This window comes from Schistocerca piceifrons, chromosome 5 (genome assembly GCF_021461385.2).
Source record: "Schistocerca piceifrons isolate TAMUIC-IGC-003096 chromosome 5, iqSchPice1.1, whole genome shotgun sequence".
Classification (NCBI taxonomy): Eukaryota; Metazoa; Arthropoda; class Insecta; order Orthoptera; family Acrididae; genus Schistocerca; species Schistocerca piceifrons.
The window spans coordinates 212,874,958-212,897,924 of NC_060142.1; the positions used below are offsets into that span (position 1 = coordinate 212,874,958).

General features: G+C 40.5%; 1 non-coding gene across 1 annotated transcript; it reads right to left on the reverse strand.

The window, feature by feature from the left end:
• Nucleotides 1-797: 797 nt before the first annotated feature.
• Trnaa-agc lies at nucleotides 798-870 on the reverse strand. The gene has a single exon. It is a non-coding gene; the product is annotated as a tRNA-Ala (tRNA).
• Nucleotides 871-22,967: the final 22,097 nt, after the last annotated feature.

The following is a 22,967-nucleotide window of genomic DNA, read 5'->3' on the forward strand; positions in this document are numbered from 1 at the left end:
CCTCTGCACACACCTTACCCAACTGCAAAGTGCTTTCTGAAATCAGTGGGCCTTCCGCCTTACATCCGGCACACCAAGTCGCAGCTGAGGCGGGCAAATTTGAGCGCACTGCTCTCCGCTCCAGTGCCCCTGCCGTGGTTGAGGGCGCCGGCTATCCGCCAACTTTCACGTCGCTGCGCCGTTGGGAAAAAGCCTGCCGGAGCTCTGCCAGGAAGAGGCGACCGTTGCTGGTGTCACTAGCATCGCCCATAATGCGTTCTCCGTGTCCCGAGTAATTATCGGATAAGGCTATGCGTAACGAAAGAGTTCTAACTGAAGTAACAGGTCTTGTAGCTTGTAGTATGGAACCGAGGTTTCTCCACTATGAATGTGCAGGAAATGACGTGCATTGTAGCTGTTTCGAAGAAGCACGCCATCTTTTCTCTGCAGTGACGTTCGTGGCTACTTTGCACGTAGACCGACAGGAACAGCATTCACACAATGAAGGCCTTCAAGGCCGGTATTTACTTCAGTTAAAACTTGGCTGCTAATGGGCCGTAATCGATTTCTAAAATTATTTATTATCACAGTTAAATTCTTCCAACAAAGTGAAAACAATAACTAGGCACTAAATGGAACAAAAGGTAAGGCATATAGAAACTCAGTTGTCAAAGGTACCCTCTTATTATACGAGTGTGTTAAAATATTTGAAAGCATTTTATTCGTTCATCCACATAAACGTTAATAAGCCACAAAGAAATTACAGACATTGGCTGCGAGCGGGCATTGATTTAAATCAATGGATAAAGTCGAATAACTGTGCCGCACCGGGTTTCGAACCCGGGTCTCCTGTTTGCTAGGCAGATGCGCTGACCACTGCGCCATCCGGACACAGTAATCACCGCAGTTACAGATACTACCTAGCATGAGTCAGACCCATACTCTCAACTTATACGAATGTAGGGCACCTTGCCCAATATCTTCAAATCGTTCAAATGGCTCTGAGCACTATGGGACTTAACATCACTCTCCTAGAACTTAGAACTACTTAAACCTAACTAACCTAAGGACATCACACACATCCATGCCCGAGGCAGGATTCTAACCTGCGACCGTAGCAGTCGCGTGGTTCCTGACTGAAGCGCCTAGTACCGCTCGGCCACCGCGGCCGGCCCCAGTATCTTCATTACTCGCCCCAGTTAGAGCCTGGTGTGCATCTGTACTGAAGGGATCATTGGCCTTCTCTCCTTCGTGTGTGTGTGTATGTGTGTATTATTCCCTTCAAAATACTCCCCATTAGTTATTATAAATACAGGCTAGTGCTTTTTTTAAATCCCTGAAACATTAATGTAACTGCATCTTCGCTATACCTTTCAGAGCTATCAGCGGAGTTTTTAAATCTCATGTGTACTTTGAAAAACGACGGGCGTTTACGGTTTTAATTTTTAGGAGCACGAAAAGTCTCATGGGGCCATGTCTGGCTCTTATGGAGGCTAGTGCTACGTTACAGTACTGGTTTTGGCCACAAATTCACGAACAAGCAACGAAGTGTAAGCAGGTGCGTCATCCCTGAATTGTTTCACCACAAATCGAGGCGTTCCTTGCCGGCCGCGGTGGTCTAGCGGTTCTAGGCGCTCAGTCCGAGCCGCGCGGCTGCTACGGTCGCAGGTTCGAATCCTGCCTCGGGCATGGATGTGTGTGATGTCCTTAAGTTAGTCAGGTTTTAGTAGTTCTAAGTTCTAGGGGAGTGATGACCACAGCTGTTAAGTCCCATAGTGCTCAGAGCCATTTGAACCATTTGAGGCGTTCCTTCCTGATTACTTCACGCGAACGCCATTGTATTTGTAATTAGTACTCATTACTGATTGTTCCAACTTGTGGCAAGAACTGCTGATTCACTGTGCCATTAAAATCGATAAACACAGTCGGCATAAACTTCACATTTGACCGCTCTTGACGAGCTTTGTTCGGTCTTGGCGACCCAGGATGCTTCCACCGGGACAACTGAGGCTTAGTTTCGACATGTTATCCGTAAACCCGTGAATCATCACCTATTATAACACGTTTCAGTAGGTAAGCATCACTATTCGCTTCATCTACCGAATCCTGAGCAACTTGCATCCGTCACTACTTTGTTCGGAACTCAAAAATTTTGAGTCACACGTTTCATAACATAGACAAAATTTCATAGCATGAGCCAGTTAATATGCCAACAACAACATCGACTTCTCTGATTATGATTAAAAGATTGTTCTTAGTTATTTATTTTGCTTTGTCAGCTATTTCATAGGTTGATGGAGCGTCCACAGTGATCATCATCGTCAACCTCTTCACGGCCTTCTTCTAAGCGCTTATACCACTCGCAACCCCATGTCGTTACAGACTCATCTAAAACAATATTATCATTTCTTAAACTCTGCTCCAATGTTCCTGTTAATGTAACAAAATGTAATAGAAATTATCTGATCCATTTTATACAAATTAAATAATCACCGTTGCTAATCATTTCTGACCTTTCTGACAGCTGACAACAGAGTAAATACCAGATATAGCTAACATTGCAGAGATATTTTTCAGATATGTTTAGCAAAACAACAAAAAATAAACAGTGCGAATCTGATTAATAGAACATTCAAAAATAAAACAATCCTTTACATTTTGAATACACTTCGTGTAGGACAAATTGGAAGAAGTTTCGAAATTCTTTTAAGGAATACGTATGTGTCATACATGTGATCAACACATTAAAATCCTCATTTGCAGTAAATGGTTCAAATGGCTCTGAGCACTATGGGACTCAACTGCTGAGGTCATTAGTCCCTTAGAACTTAGAACTAGTTAAACCTAACTAACCTAAGGACATCACACACATCCATGCCCGAGGCAGGATTCGAACCTGCGACCGTAGCGGTCTCGCGGTTCCAGATTGCAGCGCCAGAACCGCGCGGCCACTTCGGCCGGCATTTGCAGTAAACACGACACTCAGTTGACGTGGAGAAATAACTTTTGAAGACTACCTCGAAATTTTCCACTACGTTGATAATTCTTATGAATTCTCATGAACCTGCTTGGGGAGTCAGAAATACACACTAGCCCCGACATAAAAGCATTTCACCGCACCATCTCTTCAATGAACAGAATGAGATAGTCAATACAGCATTTCCACAGAATTTTGTACACCTGCCCACCACTCTGAAACATAATTAAATACCACTGAAACTGGTAACAACAGTATTGAGACGATTCAGACCCTAAAATATAACAGCCTGCTAATTCTTGAAACACATTTTCCGTATGTAACACGACAGTTAAACTTTCAACAAGACGTCACATTAGTGCCCACAGTACTAGTAGTTATGCATGTAAAAATGACCTTCATCAGTTGTCCATAAAATAATTATCATAATGCAAATTCCTAGCAAGATATCATAATATCTACCTCTGTACTATTTGTATATAAAGGTACCTCATAATTTTTTTCTTTCAAAAAATTTAACAAAACATCTATTTCATTAGTATTTTTATGATGAGTTGGTTTCCTTCCATTGGTTACAAAGAAGGTTCATTCAGTGCATATTGCATTTACTATAATATATATTTCCTGTGAATTTTCCCTTGCAACATTTAGGTGCTTATTGTAACTTCTCTGATAGACACAGTCTGTGGCAAAGGTTTGCCCTTGTAAATCGGCATCTCCATTCACAAACATATGTGTGGCCGACATACATGGAGTGTGCCTTGTGCTCTACACTACGTTCTCAAAGTTCAGTAAATTTTTAAATCTTGTTGGCTTTCAGCCAAATACACGCTTCTCTGAAAGCAGTCAACAGAACAATTTAAAAAAAAAAGTAGGATTATCGACATAACACAAAACGTTCACTTATTATTCTAGGAAGTTACGTTATTGTAATCCATTCTTAGGTCATTTGCATTGAAATTGTCCTTTTTTCTTATGTTGTTTTTTTCTGTAGCGCACCACCACTTCAAGGAATCATGTCCACAATCACATGTACTGCACAACGTAATTTTAAATGTGAACAGCCTTTTGAAGGGATACCTGTCGTTTCGAAATCGATAAGGCGTTATTTGTACGAAGTAAACAGCATTATTAACAGTGGATTGTTGCAGTTTTTATCTTATTGTAAGAATTAAACCCGTGTTTTCACACAACTACCGTCTCACCATGTCAGTTTTCGATAAAATAACGTATTTACTAATGTTTCGTCCTCATCTGCGAGATACATCTTCAGCGATAAATCGGCAATTATATCGAAAACTCAAGGGGCTCTGAATATAAAAGAGCATTATGAGCTACATAAAGGGCACGAACATTCGTTACGTGACGCCGAATGTGGACCTGTGGCCGGCGACATCATTCTCAATGAAAGTAATCGATCGATACTCTCTTGGTTCAAAATCGACATCTCGTATTGTATTTTTATTGCATTGTCTTTTCTCTTTGATTAAAGACACCATGATGTTTATAAATTTTTCTTGCCTCTCTATAAAAGCGCGTTTGATAATGTGTTGGTTTAGATGAAACTATTTCTTTCTTGTTTTCTGCTCCAATGTAATTAACTTATTTTTATTTACTTACAGCGAACAATCCTACAGTTATTTCTTCAGATGTTCATATGGATGTGCCTTCTCCTACGCATCCTCGCTGCGACATAGCAGCCTAACACTGATAATTTTTCTCACATCTCTGTTAAGGCACTTCACATTTGTCAGTTTTGACATTTGATAACTCAAGTTATATAACATTTAAATTCATTACGCCATTCTTTCTGTTTCCCTCTCAGTTGTTAGCCATGCTACAACTTGCTTTTACAACCAGTTATGTACTTGTCTTAGGAGCACACAGCGACATAGTTTTGTACAGTCCAATATTTATGATTTCCAGATTGCTTACATGGATGTTACACGCATACGGCTGTAAACTCATTTTGATGCTTCGCTCATATGAGTAGTAATTGGTGAATTTGCTAGCAGTTTGCGTTGCTGACCATTTTGAGATGATTTATGCGAAAATTTATCACTGTTGGTTTCGTCCAAGTAAGAACTAAATTAGAAAGTGACCACTTTTGTCTCACATCCACTCTTTTAAGCTACGATGCCATTAGGTTTTCATTTCAAGAGTAAGCTTTTCTTCACTTTTACCTTCTCATGTATAATTTTATTCAACATTCTTATTCACTTTGCACCTTAGCCTTCTTTCACTACAATCCACACCCATACAGCTCTTTCGAAGGCCCGTACAATTCTCCATTTGGAAATCTCTGTCTATATTTGTAATAGTATATAAACAGGGTGTTAAAAAATACAGTTAAATAATAACACAAATTTCAATCCATTGTCTGTCTTGTTCAATTTTCCCATTCCCTTGTGCTTGATATAAGGCTTAGTTTTGAGTTTTGTGGTTTATTGCAGTTGTTATGGTCGTTCCGCCAAAGATGAAAACTGCAAGTTTGTGCAACAGATCCCGTCGATTATCGTTTCTATTTCATTAGTTTCTGTAGTACATGCTTTCCATTCGTTGGTGGAGTGTTAATTTGTCGCATTGCATGCTTTCGTATTTGCTAATTCAAGTGTTAGGCAATTTTTCTTTCTCCGGAAGACACTTCCATTACATTTCCGTGTCCCGTATTAGAGAAGAGAACAATCGAACAGAGATCAAAAACAGGGAGCAGGATGACTTCAAACCGATGTCAACTTTATATTGCCCTAAAGTGGCGTAATAGGTGTCCGGGAACGTTGTCGTAGAGGAGGCAACAGCGTCATAGTCACATAGCATGCAGTTTTCTTCGCAGTAACTCACGCAGTCGTTAGGCGTTTGCGGCAGTAATGCTGGCCGTGGTATATTAGGAGATAAACACATGATGGACTATCCCTTTTATATTTTAAAATAAAAGCAATATTATTTTCGCGTTATTTCTCAGCAAAGAGAAAACTGTCGTTGAAGCAACCCCGCGACGATAGGGCAGCAAATTAAGCAACCATCCACTACGATTAGTCTCATTAAAAAAATGGGCGTGGCATAGGATAGTAGTGTAGAATGTATCAAGTAACTACGAAATAGCAAACAGCTGTTATCGTTCAGCAAGTACAGCCAGAGAAAGAATTACCCCTGATTGCAGCGAACAAACGCTTCATACATACTGTCTCTTTCACACACACTACGTATACAAAATTTCGAAGTGTTTGGAGGAGATTAAAAGGAAAGTTTTTTTACGTGACAAAATACTGAGCATACAAAGGAAAAGAAATCCACTACTGTGTAACTACGCTATTGATGATACATTGCTGGAAACAGTGTCTACCGCAACACATCTAGGAGTAACTATCGAGAGCGACCTGGAATGGGATGACCACGAAAAACAAATGGCAGGTAAAGCAGATGCCAGACTGAGATTTATTGGAAGAATCTCAAGGAAATTTAACTCATCCACGAAAGAAATGGCTTACGGTGCACTAGTACGACCGATTCTTGAGTACTGTTCACAAATCTGGGACCCTTATCAGGTAGGACTGTCAGAAGAGACGTCACGGATTTGTTTAGTCGTCGAGAGAGTCTTACAGAGATGCTAAACAAACTCCTGTGGAAGACGTTACAAGAGAGGCGTTGTGCGTCGAGGAAAGTATTTCTATTGAAATTTCGAGAGAGAACTTTCCGGGGAGAATCGGGCAACATATTACTTCCTCCCACATGCATCACGCGAAACGACGATGATCAGAAAATTGGAGGAATAAGAGCTAATGCAGTGCCTTACCCACAATCGCTTTTCCCACACGCCTTTCGCGAGTGGAACAGGAAAGGGCGAATCAATCGGTGGTGCCAAAAGTACCTTCCGCCACACACAGTCAGGTAGCTTGTGGATTATTGATGTAAAAAGTCACAGGTCTTTCAAGGGTCTGTCGCAAGACCTCACTTAGGCCTGTGTTCAGAGCTACCTTGACTGCGGGGTATGGAACACGTTGACACTGTAATCGGATTTTCAACACAATTGCATTATACCACCAGGAAGCCTGATTTTTTATTACTGCTAGCAGCGACCAAGTCCTTGGATGGATAATTCCATTATTATCGTCTATGTAATGTTTACATGAAACTTGCTACTGATGTTTAAAGGTTTTTGACAGCCGATTACTCTCTAACGGAATTAATTGACGTGCTCTGATTTATGAGAAGTCACGATGCAACCACTGAGTAACTAGGCCCCTGCGTGCAGAACGATTTCCAGGGAGGAGGTTACTAAATCGTGTCACATTTCAAAGACTTTATGGCCATCTATAGATTTCTTTTTGTGGGGTGGAGGTGGAGGAGATGACGCGTTAGGTGTGCGAGACACCGATAGACACTCCAGAAGGCTTGGCTGCTTGTTTGGCTAAGGCTGCAGACATTATTCGTAAAACACCTGTGTTTGAACGTGTGACACAATCATCGCACGAAGATGCCAATAAGGCATTAATGCAAACGGACATATTTGGCAACATCTCTGAAACAATATTTATCACACAGCAATTAGAACACCGTCTCTGAACATCACTACTATCTGAACCTACATGGACCTCTAGCAGGTAACGGTACACCTGTGTTATTTTCGTCACATAAATAAAGAGTTTATTTTAATTCCTCTCAACACTCTGAAAATTCGTATACTTAATTATCTTACATGTTATATATTATTTTTATTATTATCACCAAGCCTCACAAGCTACGTAAATTTGTCGCTACTCACGTCACATTGTGTGCCAGATAGTTCTGTCTTGGTATTTAATTTTACAATTCATCATATGAAAGATTTTCGTAACTTACCTGATGTTGTCGAAGTGATCTTGGTATTCTACGACGTCCTTCCCCTTGAGGACGTTCTGCAGATATTTGATAGATTTCCTCTCTTCTGGAGCTCAAACTTTGCCTTTTAAAGGTTCTTCATTTTGCTTCTTCTAGTTTCCTAGTGTCAATGGTCACTGGCGTACGTCACAATAGGAACGATAAGAATTTTATGTATGGGAAACATTGAGTTTCTTGGAATAGTTTGGTTTGTAATGCCTCCAGTAATGAGGAATAACAGCTATTAGCTTTTTGTATTCTATCACTCATTTTTTTCTTTGACATTTTGGTCTGTTCTTAGCAAGGTTCCAAACAAGGGGACTAAATTATTGTTTTGATTTTCTCTGCCAAAATTTTACAGGTATGATTTGCTTTAGTTTGTCGTTAGACACTTAAGTATTTAGTTTTAATGGTGTTAATTTCTATTTTGTTCCAAGTATGCTGTTATAAAATAATGTGGTGAGTCAATTAATTTCTTTTTCATTTTCTCCTAAAATTACGATGTCATATAGATACGACAGTACGTTAAAACTGCGTTCTAGTTTTGTGGCAAGTCCTTATCGTTTTATTTTCCTGGCGATCTGCTCGACAACGAGTTGGGAAAGTGATGGTGACATTTGTTTGACTCCGGAGGTAACATGGAACATTTCCGAAAAACTGTTTCTTACTTTAACTCTAAAATTTGAATCCTAAATGCACATTTTTACCAGCTGTCTAAATTTTTTTGGGATTCCATACTATCCGTAGATAGTTTCCTTTAATATTATCAAATGATTTCTTAAAGACTGTGAAAGGCATGCGCACACCTTGAGCACATTCAAACTTCCTTTCATGTAGGACTCGTAAATTTAAATTATTATTCACTACTGGTTTAGATCTTGTACAAAGAAACAGCTTGTGCATTGTGGATAGGTTCTTCCAGATGTAGTTGTAGCCTTCATAAAATTGTGTTTGTAGGTATTTTGTGTGCAGTGCTGATTAATGACATTCGCCAAAACTTGTTGCAGATATACTGACCTCCTTTTTTATACATTAGGTTAATCGCAACATCTTTCCATTCTTTCAGAATTTGCTCTTCTTTCCCATCTACACACTCAGATTATGAAGTTTTGTCAGCATAGGTAGATTCCTTATTTATCAGATATCGGCGGATGTTGAGTCACTTCCAGTTGGCTTCCCGTATCTTTTTAGTTTCAGTACATTATGTTTCGCTTCATGTGAGAAGGGTTTCTCAACTAGTATTTCAGCGGGTTTAACCTGTATTATTGGTTTGAGTTAATACGACTAACATTATCTAGTAGTGTTTCAAAATAGCATTTCCATCTGTCTTTAATATTTGTCGGTCTTGTTACCAGTTTCCCATTTAAATCTTTCACATAATTCATGTGTTTTATCTATTTTGTATATATTCTAGAAAAACCTCTCGTATCTGCCCTGCTGACACTTTCTGTTTTATTCTAAATTTCCTTGAGTGAAATTCTCTATTTCTTTCTTATTAATGTGAGACAAGTTTTCTGCATTTGGGTGAGGATGGATTCGTACTTATGATTTGGATTTTGTAGGAATTTTATTCTGGCTGCCTTTAAACCAATAACAGATTTATTACAATCCTCGTTAAACCAAGTGTTCTTGCTCAATTTTTTGAATCCTAAAATTTTCTCTGGGGAATCTTAAACATGTCCAGGCATCCTCAATTGTAGTATCTGGTTGGCCAGTGAAAGACGGACTTGCACAACATTTATTTCATAAATTCTCAATGACTCTCCCCACGGAAACTAATTTTCACTGAAAAGCGCTTTGAGTCACGGTCTGCTCCTTACATCTGCTCTTTACATCTGTTACGAATGTTTGATGTTTTCTCTAAATCAGTACGTAATCAACCTGAGTTCGTCCGATTCTACTAGGTGAGGTCCGTGTAATTTTATGAACTTTTTTCGTGGGGAAACCAAATATTCTTAACTAGCGAATTTTCTAATGTAGCGAAGTCTATTCCTTTCAGTCTTTGCTAGTTTGTATTTATATCTGCCCTGTGGTCACCAAATATTGGCATATACTGGGACTCCTGTTTTTGCGTTAAAATCTGCCATGAACGTTTTAATACTGCTCTTGGGAAATGTCTTATACACCTGTTCACAAAATATCTTTCTCTAACCTTCGAAGGGATAACCCCTTATATAGGTTGGCTCTTACATAGAAGATTACAGCAAGCAGCCACTTTTCGCAATGCTGTTTATTTATTTAAACAGCGCCGTTACCAGTTTCGAAACGACAGGTTTATCTTCAGACGGCTAGTTCACGTTTTCATTAGCTTGTTTCCCCAAGTGATGAAATTTCCTTCGGGTGGTGGTGCCCACAACCAAAACAAGTTGTGAGATAATGTCTTTTTAATTGTAATTGTGCCTTACAACGATTTTAGGTGATGTAAACAAATTTAATAGGGAAGATGTTTCGGTGTATTACGATGAAGAATCCGCGCTATTAGTTTCCAGTGCAGGTCATGATCTTGCAGCAGCGAAAACTGTGTAACACATTTTTATATGTATATGTATGCATCTAACGTAAAGCACCACTCTCACACTAATACGTTTCATCACATAGAGGTATGCACACAAACATGGCGACATTACAGCCATAACAATGCCAAAGACTTCCACTCTCAGAGATATTTCGTCATGTGCGTGTATGTGACAGCAGAAATTTACAAATTGCTAATATTACACTACCTACTATTTACACTGAAAGAGAACTGATTAAAATTAGGATAAACAAATAAAGCAGTTATAAAGTACTGCTGGAGTGTTATTACGTAAGTATTATGATATACATTGCAACCAAAGTAAGTGATAAGGGACAGGTGTACATAAATAAATGTTACAACTATAGACGTATTATGGCATACATTGAAAGCACAGTAAATTGTTAGGGATGGATGTAAATATAAAAATATTAAAAATGTGGACAGTTCATTGGAGCTCTTTTTGTTTACTTTAAATTGGAAAGCAGGTGAATGAAAGTTTGAAGAAAGGTTTGTTCATTGAGGAGATTTTGTGGTGATTTGCTTTTCTATACATATATTTCAATCTCCTGAGTATGTGCATATATGGACATATAAAAAGTGCATTAATAGTTTTCTCTGCTGCAAGATCGTAAGCAGTCTGCACTGGAACATACTGGCGCGGATTCTTCATCGCAAGTAACCGAAACATCTTCCCTATTAAATTTGCTTACATCACTTAAAATCGTTGTGAGCCACAATTACAATTAAAAAGACATTATCTCACATCTTGTTTTGGTTGCAGGGCACCACCACCCCAAGGAAATTTGTCAGTTGGGGAAACAAACGGCGAAAGCTTATGTAAAACATGAAGTAGCCGTCTGAAGATGAACCTGTCCGTTCGAAACCGGTAACGGTGCTGTTTAAATAAATAAACAGCATTGCAAAAGGTGACTGGTTGCTATAATCTTCTGTGTAAGAGTCAATCTATATTTTGTACACAGCCACGCGCTCAAAATGTCAGTTTTTGACAAAATAGGATTACCGCTTACTACATGGCAGCAGCTTCTGGTTTTGGACCGTCCTGGTACCCACCATAGCTGGTGATCGCTCTCCTATATATACCAGGTGTCGAAGTATGAAACCGGAATTTGGTTACAATAATTACACGTCTGTTGTTCGAAACTGGTAAACAATATTTGATCCAAAATAATCTCCGTTGCTATTTAAACATTTCTCCCACCACTAAGGCAGACTATCAATGCCTCGCCAAAAAAACGGTTCCACTTTTCATACGAATTGATGTGTTGTTCATCGAGGCGCGTGATGCAAGTATATGATAATCGGACGGAGGCAGGTCTGTAGAATAAGCCGCATGCCCTAGTAATTCCAAACAGAACGCCTCGATCGTTTCCTTGGCCCGTTTTTCTGTGTGCGATGGTGCGTTATCATGGAGCAATATGACTTCGTGTTGCCTTTTTCCATATTCCGGTCGTTTTTCAGGTAACGTTCGATTTAAATCCATCATTTGCTGTTGGCAGCTATCAGTGTTAACGGTTTCATTAAATCATAATAGATGATAGCCTTCTGATCCCACCAAACACAGAGCAGTGTCTTCTTTCCGAAGAGATTTGGTTTTGCAATGGATGTTGATGGTTTGCCTGGATGCCCATTTTTCATCACCTCTAACTGTTCGATGAAGAAACGACTATTTTCTATCTGGCGAGCAGTATATCACAAGTGGTCTTTCGATTTGCTTGCTGTCTTTCATTCAGTTCAGCGGAACCCATTTTCCCATTTTCTGCACGTTTCTCAAAGCTTTGAACGAAAGAGAAACGGCTTTCTGTGTTACATTCAATTGTTCCGGGAATTCCTTTTGTTTGAGTATCATCTTCATCCAATAAGGCCTGCAATTCGATGTCTTCGAACTCTGTCAGTGGTTTCCCTCGCTCGTCGTTTCTCACCTCAAAATCATCACTTTTGAATTTTTTGAACCACTCGAAACACTGTGTTTTTCCAAGAGCATGTTCGCTGAAAGCTTCAATTATTCGATTTGTTTGTGCAGCAGTTTTCTTCAAATGATAACAGAAAACAAGTGCTGTCCGCAAATTGTAGTTCGTAGGCACAAAACTCGACACGTTTACGGGTTTGAAACAGATACCGATGCATGGAACATGGGTTACTGCGTGTTGACATACCTCGTCAGCCGTTACAGAAAGCAGATGACGCTGCAGACGCGGTCTCACGGTTCCTACACTGACGGCTAGCACCATCTACAAGGAAATTCCAGTTCCATACTTCTACAATTGGTACAAGGTTGGCCGAAAGAAGAGACTGTAACAGCGAATAACTGTGTCCTTTATAATTAGTTTCCAGTGACATTTTACAGACTTACAGACCAAGGATGGTCAGTATTCCGTCCTTCCTCTGTTAGAACCTGAAATAAAAGAAAGGAGAAAATAAAAATATTATTCACAGTTATAGCCCCTATGTGTGTACTAATTGGCGAAAACTCACAGCAAAAGATCCGTAAGATGATAAGAAGCAAAAAAAGCCATATGTCATACGGCTGGAAATGCGTTTCCAGGGATGTACACCTGCTTGAACGTGGAAATAAAAGGCATCTGACTCTGCAGGTTTCAGTGATTTAAAGCACACAAAAGAAAACGTCAGGCTACTTAGAAGGTTCTGCCTGTACTAGATATCTAGCTTCACGCTCAAAAAGCGGTGGCACATTGAGGCTGACCCGGTGTTTATGGTTCACTGCTGCCATATCATTGGAATTCTCTGTTGCCCAAAGGTGAGTGTTGTGAAGGTTGATGATACCGCCCTTCGTAATGGTAGCCTCATCAATTAATAGTATGGAAGACAGAAATCTCAGCACTGTGTCAGGCTGTGGGACTAAGCAGCAACGAAACCACTGCTGCAGAGGCAAGTCCCTAGCTAACATGGCCTGCATACGTTTTATGTGGGGTGATAGTGGTAGTTGTCGTGGAGAATGTTCCACATGGTCGTCTGGTTTACCCCACTCTGGCGGCCACCTGCCGCTTGGTGAAGGTGGAGTCATATTCTGCAGTGTTCAACACCTTTATCTCCACTTTAAAGTGGATGTACCTCCCTTGGAGTGTATTTGCGGACACATGTCCATGTGACCTGTTCTGCTCCTTATATTCTCCGGGATCGTTCCCTGCAAATTGTCCCCATTTGGCAAAACCACCCTGTGTGTTTGTGTGTGTGTGTGTGTGTGTGTGTGTGTGTGTGTGTGTGTGTGTGTGCGTGTGTGTGTGTGTGCGCCTGTGTGTGTGTGTTTGCATGGCTGTGTGTGTGCGTGTGTCTGTTTGGTTCATTTGTGTTTTACCGTCACTGCTGAGAAACGATACATGAAGCATTCGCTCGCTATAATCATTCACAGTGAAAGCAAACGGTCTGCAAAATTCAATTTAGGATCTATCTTCGTGTGATTTAACACTCTCTTGCCTACACAAAAAATGTCTCCCACACAGAACAGTAGTAAAATGCGTAGCAAAGATGAGTATTCCGCAAATTTTCGGAGGAGAATGGAGTATTCAGAGAAAACTATACTTTCATACAAAAAAATGGTTCAAATGGCTCAGAGCACTATGGGACTTAACTTCTGAGGTCATCAGTCCCCTAGAACTTAGAACTACTTAAACCTAACTAACCTAAGGACAGCACACACATCCATGCCCGAGGCAGGATTCGAACCTGCGACCGTAGCAGTCGCGCGGTTCCGGACTCAAGCGCCTAGAACCGCTCGGCCACCACGGCTGGCATACTTTCATACAAACTGTATATGGCGTGTGCTTGAATTAGAAGTAAATGAAAAGAAGTTTGTGTTCCATGGGTCAAATACGGAAACTCCGACCATCAGGTTCGGTACTTCACGAGCTAACCCACCTAATCAGGCGAGAATGCAACGCAGTTTTTGGATAACCCACCTAGTCAGACGAGAATGCAACAAAATTTCTAGCTGATACTAAATTTATGAAATTAACCAGTAACCCGATTCTTTAAATAGCCGATCTCCCGTGTATTAAAGAGCTTCAGACTTATGAAACTTCACAAATAAATTATCTGTTACATATTTGACACTAAGCACATAAGCAAGGAACAGTTTATAAATTGTTTGGAATGATGTTTAAAGTTAGTTGGAAGTTGGTAAGTGTTCTCATTACAATCTGTGTAATTTGCTCTCCGTTTTAAGCAAAAGCTAGTCTTCTACACATCTCAATTTTTATGACGTCACATATACTGAATGGTGTGTGGTAATATTGTATAATTTTGCAAGTACATTCAGTCATATATGTGGATACTGTCTGCAAAGTTTGTTTGAATAGAATTAGCACTAAAGACGTAACAAATTAAAACGCCACGCCTGGTGCGACTGTTTTACTGCTAACATTGCGCTAATGAAAACGATAATCTGTTTATCTTCCAACATTCATTTTGTGTGTGTGTGTGAGGGGGCGGCGGAAGGGGGGTGTCAGCGAGAAAATGTTTCGTGATGGTTTGAAGTTGCGTTGCGAGGCACCAAGTGCTCTGATTGTCAGATACTGGATGGATGGGTATCTGTGCACAGTGAGTTTCGCTCCCTCAAAACGTATACACAATTTCTAATTGTAATACTTTTCTTGCTGTATCAGCCCTTTAACGCAATACTATACCTCTTAATGAGTAGATTTTAATTTGTTCATTAACTATGCGAAACTTTGAAAATCAAATGCATTTTGCCCATGCAAGCCGTTAACTAGGCAAACTGCAATTGAAACAGTAAACCATAAACCATGAATCTGTATAACCTTTTAGTAATATAGACACCTAAGAAATTACTTAGTTAAGAAGCCTTTCCCTGAAACAGTTTATCATATAATTGTTGTATTGACCCAGTTTTGGAAAACGACTAATGAGGGACAAATGTACACCATGATTGTGGTATCATACCGTATTTTGCACTTTGTATTTTACATAAAAATGACTCCCCTTAAGATCTGAAATTTTAATCTTCGACGAATAACTATCACTTCATTGAAAATTAACTGCCTTTCTGCCTTCAATCCAGATTTTCTTATGTCAAAGCATACTCCATTTAAAATTCAAAAGAAAACGGAAAAAAGACAGAGTAAAACCTACTGCAGTTACGAAACGCTGAATCAATCGCTAGATAGTTCTCATACAAGAATCACAATAATTTTCGAATCACAGGAAAACAGTTTTCAATCACAACAAAAAGTAGGATCTTACGATTCTGAAGTAGTGGAAATATTTCAGATTATATTGTACCTGTTTATCAAGATTCTTCATCTTCACGAAGTTCTCGGGATACCTATGGCTTAAGGTACACTTCACATCATGGAGAAGGTGGTAAAATAAGCCTTATTACACAAGGAAAAAAATACATCCATGTACCAGATAACAGCATAGTCATAGAAAATATTAAAATATGCATACACAACCCTCAATATTTTGTCCACATACGGGAAAGCATTTATACGCCGGGCATGAAAAAACAAACCCAACTATTGTGTAGCTAACAAAACCAAACACGCACTTCCTAGCTTCCAAAATAGCTGTGAATGGGCCACATATAATATGGCGGAAGATAGTACGGTGTGGTACCGCAGGCAGCGAGAAATACCTTGCAGTAGCCTCTCTATGTATTCTGTCTCTTTAGTTCTCACCTGTTATAGCTTCTAAGGATGTGTTCAAGAAGCATCTCCTATTGGCTCCGTCGTCGCTTGGTTTCTTGGTCATATCTGTATTACTACAGCCAATAATTACGTAATTTTGACAATGAATCAATGGTATTTCAATTGTGTTGCAAAACTTAAGGACGAAATTAACTGTCGCATTACGTGTCACTGCTAATTAACATAGTCAGGGTAACTGGAAGAAATACACAATGAGGCGAACTGAAACGATTCGTCTGTTCAAAGGCAATAATTACACTGTAGTCACCGTGATTTATGATGATCACGTGAACATCCACAAATGGAGGAACATGGTTCTTAATACATCCGTAACGTGCTTCCGTGGTGGCCACATGGTTGGTAAGGAACTGTAGTCGTAAGGCTAACCTATTGAGGGTTGTGTATGCATATTTTAATATTTTCTATGACTATGCTGTTATCTGGTACATGGATGTATTTTTCTCCTTGTGTAATAAGGCTTATTTTACCACCTTCTCCATCCCACCAGCGTGGTTGACGACTGCTGGGTGGCAACTGGTGCATGTGGACGTCCTGATGTACATCTCCTCAACGAATCCTGCACATGTTCGATGCGATTAAAGTCAGAGAAACGGGTAGCCCAGTTGATCCGCTGAATATCCTTTCGTTCAAATGCTCTAGTGCTCTTCGATGCGATCACACGTTGTCACGCGTATAACTGAAGTCAGGGCCGAATGATTATCTGGAAATAATACAGCCCATCACTCCTCATGTCGGTCCGTATGGCGGGCGACAGTCAGATTGGTATCCCACTGCTGTCCATAGGGTCTCCAGATACGCTTTTGGCCTAAAATATCATTGACTGGAGTTGAAATGTCTTCAGTGATGAGCTCCTCTTCGAAATGACCAGCTTGATTGTCGCCCACCATACTACCCGACAACCAGGAGTGATGGTATAATGTGCCACTTTTTTTCATAGCATGTCCTCTTTGGGTATCACCTCCATCACCCTTACAGCGCAGCGCATCGTCGACGATATTCTACTCCCCGTTTTGTTGCCCTTCATGCCAAGCTATCCTGGGCTTGCATTCCATCAAGATAGTGACCACGCGCACACGGCGAGAGTTTCTAATGCTACTCTTCGTGCTTGCTAAACCAGATGTTGGCCAGCAAGGTCGCCGGATCTCTTCCCAGTTGAGAACGTTTGGAGCGTTATTGGCGGTGTCCTCCAACGAGCTCTGGATTTTGGCTATGTAACACGCCAATTGGACAGAATTTTGCAGGCTATCTCTCAGGAGGACATCCAACCACTCTGTCAATCCGTGCCAAGCCAGCTATGTGCCTGCATAAGGGGCAGAGGTGGATCAACGCGTTATTGTCACGCTTAATTTGTGGAGCTCTTTATCTTGAATAAATGATTACTTTTTATAGAGTTGTAATCATTTGTTTGTCTGCACATGTACTCCGCATTTAGTGATTTCCGCCCTACTCGGATAATTCCTTCGTAGTGAATCTCTTTTCTTTCTTTTTTTTAGAATGTACAATCAAGCCCTATAATCGTATACTACGCATTGTTGCGGTGGAATTGCGCCTTTAGGTTCTACACTCTGTCATCAAAAGTAGTGTGTTTGTATATAATGAATGATTTCTCCAAGTTTATCGCCACTTTTGCGCCTTCAGCGGCACATCCATTACGCGGCAGATAGCTGCCGCTGTCTTGTCCCTTCGCGTTCCGGCTACCGGACTTCCGCAAGCACATAAAGTACAGTTTATGAACTGTCACGCCGTTTTGCATGCATGTTTTCATTCGCTTAGAGATTATCAGCGGAGTTGGCGGGCGTCACAGGTGGGAGTAATTAAAATTATTACGGCAGGCAGAACACCTGTTCCCGGCGGCACGGCTGGCTGGCTCCGACGCGTTCGCCCGCGGTGGCCGCGCCGAATTTGCATCAAAATGAATAGAAGCGCGCGCGGCAGCGGCAGCGAAATATATTTGGTGGTATCGCGTCCGCTATGTTAATGCCGTAAGCCGCCCGCATTGAAATGTAAATGCGAGCCACGCCGGCCGGACGGCACTGTGGATGACCGGCGGGGTTCCTCGTAGCCACGCTTCCCTTCCTGTCTTCCCCTACCCCCTCCCTCCCAACCCCCCTTCACCATCCACCTCTATAATTTCCTCCACACTGCCATACAGCACACGCTGCAGTAGTGTCATTCACATCTCTACCAGTGACGAGCGTGTGACGACGCTCCATTGTTTGTGCTGTGTATAAATACAGGGTGTTTCTAAAAGATTCATCCAAATTCACGAGATTATGTAACGACACTTCTGCATAAATGAAGATGGAAATTGGGATGAATTTAACTCACCAAAAAGTTTTTGTTTTCAAGAAGGACCATCCGAATTTACAAAGGTGGCAGCAGTAGTTTATTTGTTTGACATACATCCACTCTTTGAAATTCTGAAGATAGTACAGATAAAATACAGGGAGTGAGTGGTTAGTTACAACTAGTACAGAAATCATAGTGTAGCAGATTCACCTTAGTATAGTCGGGTCTGTGAGTGGAATAAATAGTGTAATAGCTACATATTATACATGGAATTAACTTGGGGCGTTTTCCGTCCTTAACGCTATACTACCCATTCCATTTGACTGGAACAACCCATGATGTATTTGGCTCACTACATTTTTAGGTCAATTTGTATCCTGATATGGCGGATCCGTAGGGCCTGGACACTCTGTGCTATCTGTGGGTTTTATTTTACTATGTCTTATTTTGTTACTGCCTTGTTTTCTTTGGCTCATAGTTGCTATCTTGGTTTACCTATGTTTGTGTACTTCTTTATTATCTCAAGTTTTTATGTCTTTGACCACTATGTTTCCGAAATTTGTCACTGTCCTCTATCTGTAATCTCTTGTCTTCGACGTTACATGTTGCGTTGTTTTGTCTGGCTGTGTCACACTGTGGGTCACCTTATTATGAGTATTGATTTATCTCAGATCTTGGTTTTTCTATAACTCTCTGTATATCGCTTTGTAACGCTCCATACTATTGATATGTGGCACGTTTTTATTATTGAGCATGTTTTGGTCTTTTGTAGCTCGTACGCATCTATGATGGGATTTTCCTTACGACAGTGAGAGCTTCTTGATATTTAGGACAGTGAGATTCTAGCTGTTTCCTTACGGTGCGATTTGATGTAATCAATTCGTTTGCATACCATTTTTAGCCGTTTGCATTTTTATAGCCAAATTGACATATTTTCCAGATGACATGTCGCCAACGGCCTTGCTACAGTGGTAACACTGGTCCCCCTCAGATCACCGTAGTTAAGCGCTGTCGGGCTTGGCTAGCACTTGGATGGGTGACCATCCAGTCTGCTGAGCGCTGCTGGCATGCGGGGTGCGCTCAGCCCTCGTGAGGCAAACTGAGGCGCTACTTGATTGACAAGTAGCGGCTGCGGTCTCGTAAACTGACATAAGGCCGGGAGAGCGATGTGCTGACCATATGCCACTCTACACCTGCATCCAGTGATGGTTGTGGGCTGAGGATGAAACGGTGACCTGTCGGTACCGTTAGGCCTTCCAAGGCCTGTTCGGACAGAGTTTTCAGATCACATGTGGAATATTCGGTACTTCTTGATAGTTTTGGGATAGTTTAGCATAGTTCTATCTTTGTGATCTTTACTTCAAATTCACCTTGCGGGGAATGTTATGATGTTCTTAGCACATAAGCCTATTTTAGGTGTTTATGGATTTTGGATTGACGTCGACCTGATGATAGCTATGAGTATTAAGTTTATTATGTTCTACTGTAGTTGGTCACAAGTTGAAGTGTGTGGCTCAAGACTCCTGGCATATTTGGGCCTGTGACAATACACTGTTCGTTTTATCGCCTGTGTTTTTCCCATCGTTTGCAATGTTTTCATTTATTATTGTTCTACTCCATGATTGGTTTGTGGTATGAGGCCACTTAACAACTCCTTTTTTCGCTCACAATTGTTACCTTCATCTTTTTTGCGCCAGTATGTTCTTTAATTAGTGGGCTTACAATGCGGTCTCTTGTTGGTTTTCGCACACTTCCCTTACACTTAGATTGTCCCATGTCCGCACTACCTGCGCGATACAGCTCTTTATGTGTCAGTTCCTGTTTGGAGGGGTCGTCATTTTTTAGCTAGGTCGATAGTGTGATACCTTATTTTCCCAGGGAAATAGTGTTACGTTGCCAGTTGAGATTTTGGAGTAATCCCCTTTGTTAACACAATTTATAGCTCCATGTTTGTTCCATTCTTGATTTTGCCCGGCTGTTAGTAGATTTAAGGGACTCGAGGTCATATTTTTTTATTTTGATTTGATATATAACATATGCTCTAGAGGTATTGTATGAGTGTTCCTCGCATATTCTTTGCATACCGTTATTCACTTAATACGTCGTCTGCCGTTTGGATTTTGCGTCTGATTGCGTTTTTGATGTTGTGACAACTAATTCTGACATATCAACAGTAGTGATAATACTATTGTGTACCGTACCTCACAGATTACGTCGCGACGTTTTACTTTGGATGAGGATAGGTCTTCATATGAACTAGGGATTTTTCTCGTCTATAAGAATTTGGTGTTTTTTTATACACAAAAAACCTATACAAGCTCTGTTCGTTTGTGCTTCTGATTTTATATTGCCTGTTTTTGATCTATTGCAACGTTTGGCATCTGTGTTATAACTCTAAGATGTTAAAATAATTTCAATGCGAACCAGTATGTGTACGTATTCTACTTTGTTGTGTTGTATGTCCGCAGCTCGTGGTCGTGCGGTAGCGTTCTCGCTTCCCACGCACGGGTTCTCGGGTTCGATTCCCGGCGGGGTCAGGGGTTTTCTCTGCCTCGTGATGACTGGGCGTTGTGTGTTGTCCTTCGGTTAGTTAGGTTTAAGTAGTTCTATGCGACTGATGACAATAGATGTTAAGTCCCATAGTGCTCAGAGCCATTTGAACCATTTTTTGTGTTGTATGTGCATAGTAATTGCTACTTGCATTTTGTAGGTTTTAAGAACTTTTATTATTACGCTTCATTTTCTGTAAAATCAGCTGTGGTATACTTGATATACACTACAAGTACAGTCGTTTTAATATATTGGTGCATGAAGATGGCATATTGAAATGCCGAAACTGCATGTCAGAATAAAATAACATCTCAAAAGGTACGACTGTTTGGCGGTTTTCTTTGACAAATATTTGACCAGTCGCTATCCCGCGTCCACTGTGGGTCAACAGAGATTGTAGGTATAAGAGCTGAAGGAGATGAAAAGCAGTAGTTGAGAAGGGAGCGAGACAAGGTTATAGTTTGTCCCCAATGTTATTCAATCTACACATGGCGCAAACAGTAAAGCAAATCAAGTACACATTTGGAGATATACTTAAAATTCAGAGCGAAGAAATAAAAACTTTGACGTTTACCGACGACACTGTTGTTCTGACAGAGGCGGAAAAGGACTTGGAATAGCAATTGAAGGGAACGGACAGTGTCTTAAGAAGATGTTACTGTGACCGATGAAAATGCTTTAACATAAAGCAGAACACATTCTGTCGAAATACCATTTTCACTACAGTCCCAAAACATGGAATGATTCTTGTACTACTTATGAAATGAAATTGTTACTTCCATCTCCACGCCCAGAAAGACAGCACAAAATTCTAACGTAGTCGTCACCATCGTGAAGGACTTGTAGCAAATTAAGTCCTTTACAGTTAAAAAAAAAAGTCGCCGCAAAACAGACCAGAAAGATACAAGAGGAATGGAAAATTCTCGGTTTTCATGAAGAGTAGTCTTTTGTGGGCTACGTGTAAACCTCCGTCAAATGTTCTCTACGTCTGGAACGAGCACAGTGATTTTTTCTTACAAATATAGCCCTAGTCTTAAAAGTGCTGGTATCAACGTCAAATGCTTTGAGCTGTAGGACGTCCAGTGTCATACTGTGGACGAAAATCATGGCACAAAGTTGTAAGTTATATCCGAATAGAAGGAACAACAAGCCAAGAGCTAGACTGCCGCACAATCTGTTGGCTGACCTAACCAAGATGGAAATCCATAGATGGAAGACAAAAGCAGAGAACATAGACATATGGAGCCAGATTATTCAAAAGGCCAAGGTCTATCGAAGACTGTACTGCCAAAGAACAAGAAGGAGAAGAAGAAGAAGACGAAGAGGAAGAAGAACAGAAGAGGAATAAAAAAACTGTAACTGAATTAGACGAGTTGAAACAAATAACGCAAAACGCTTTTTGTTACTGTGCTGTCGGCCTCTTGACTCCACATGCATTGGATAATGAACGAACGACCGAGCAAGTGAGGAGCTAGGTGCTTTACGGTGCACTGGCAACCACACGGATCGGCAGTTTGCTTCTGATGTCAATATAAAGTTTTAGTTTCGACTTTTAGGTTGAAATTCACCGCAGTTTTTATCTTCATTCGAGTGGAAGATATACTCTTGATAAATTGGATGAATCTTTTTAAAACACCGTATGTTTAAGTGGATGTTGTCAATTACAGTCACAGAAATTTTGGATTTGACACATTTGTTTGGAAAAGAAGATGATCAAGTAAAAGTTTTCGTTAATTCAACCAAAATTTGGCTAAATAATGGTGAAAAATGAGCAAAAAGGTTATAATATAGCATAAAATGCAGTTTTGAACGTTGTGGGTATCGTACAAACTGCTCAAGTTCGTCCCTATACTAAAACATCTCTCAAATTTTCCATCCGCCACTGTTCGACGTTTTACTGCACAAGGTGCATCAAAAATACTTCTGTAGAATCTGGGGGTGGATTCCACACACCAAAATAACTAAAAAAGTCCGCAGGAATCTTTAGATACAAAGTTATTAATGAGAATACGTAACAGTGTCTCAGTACAGATATTTATGACAAATCTCTTCCGCTTGCACAATAAATAGAATAAAAAATAATGAGAAAGTT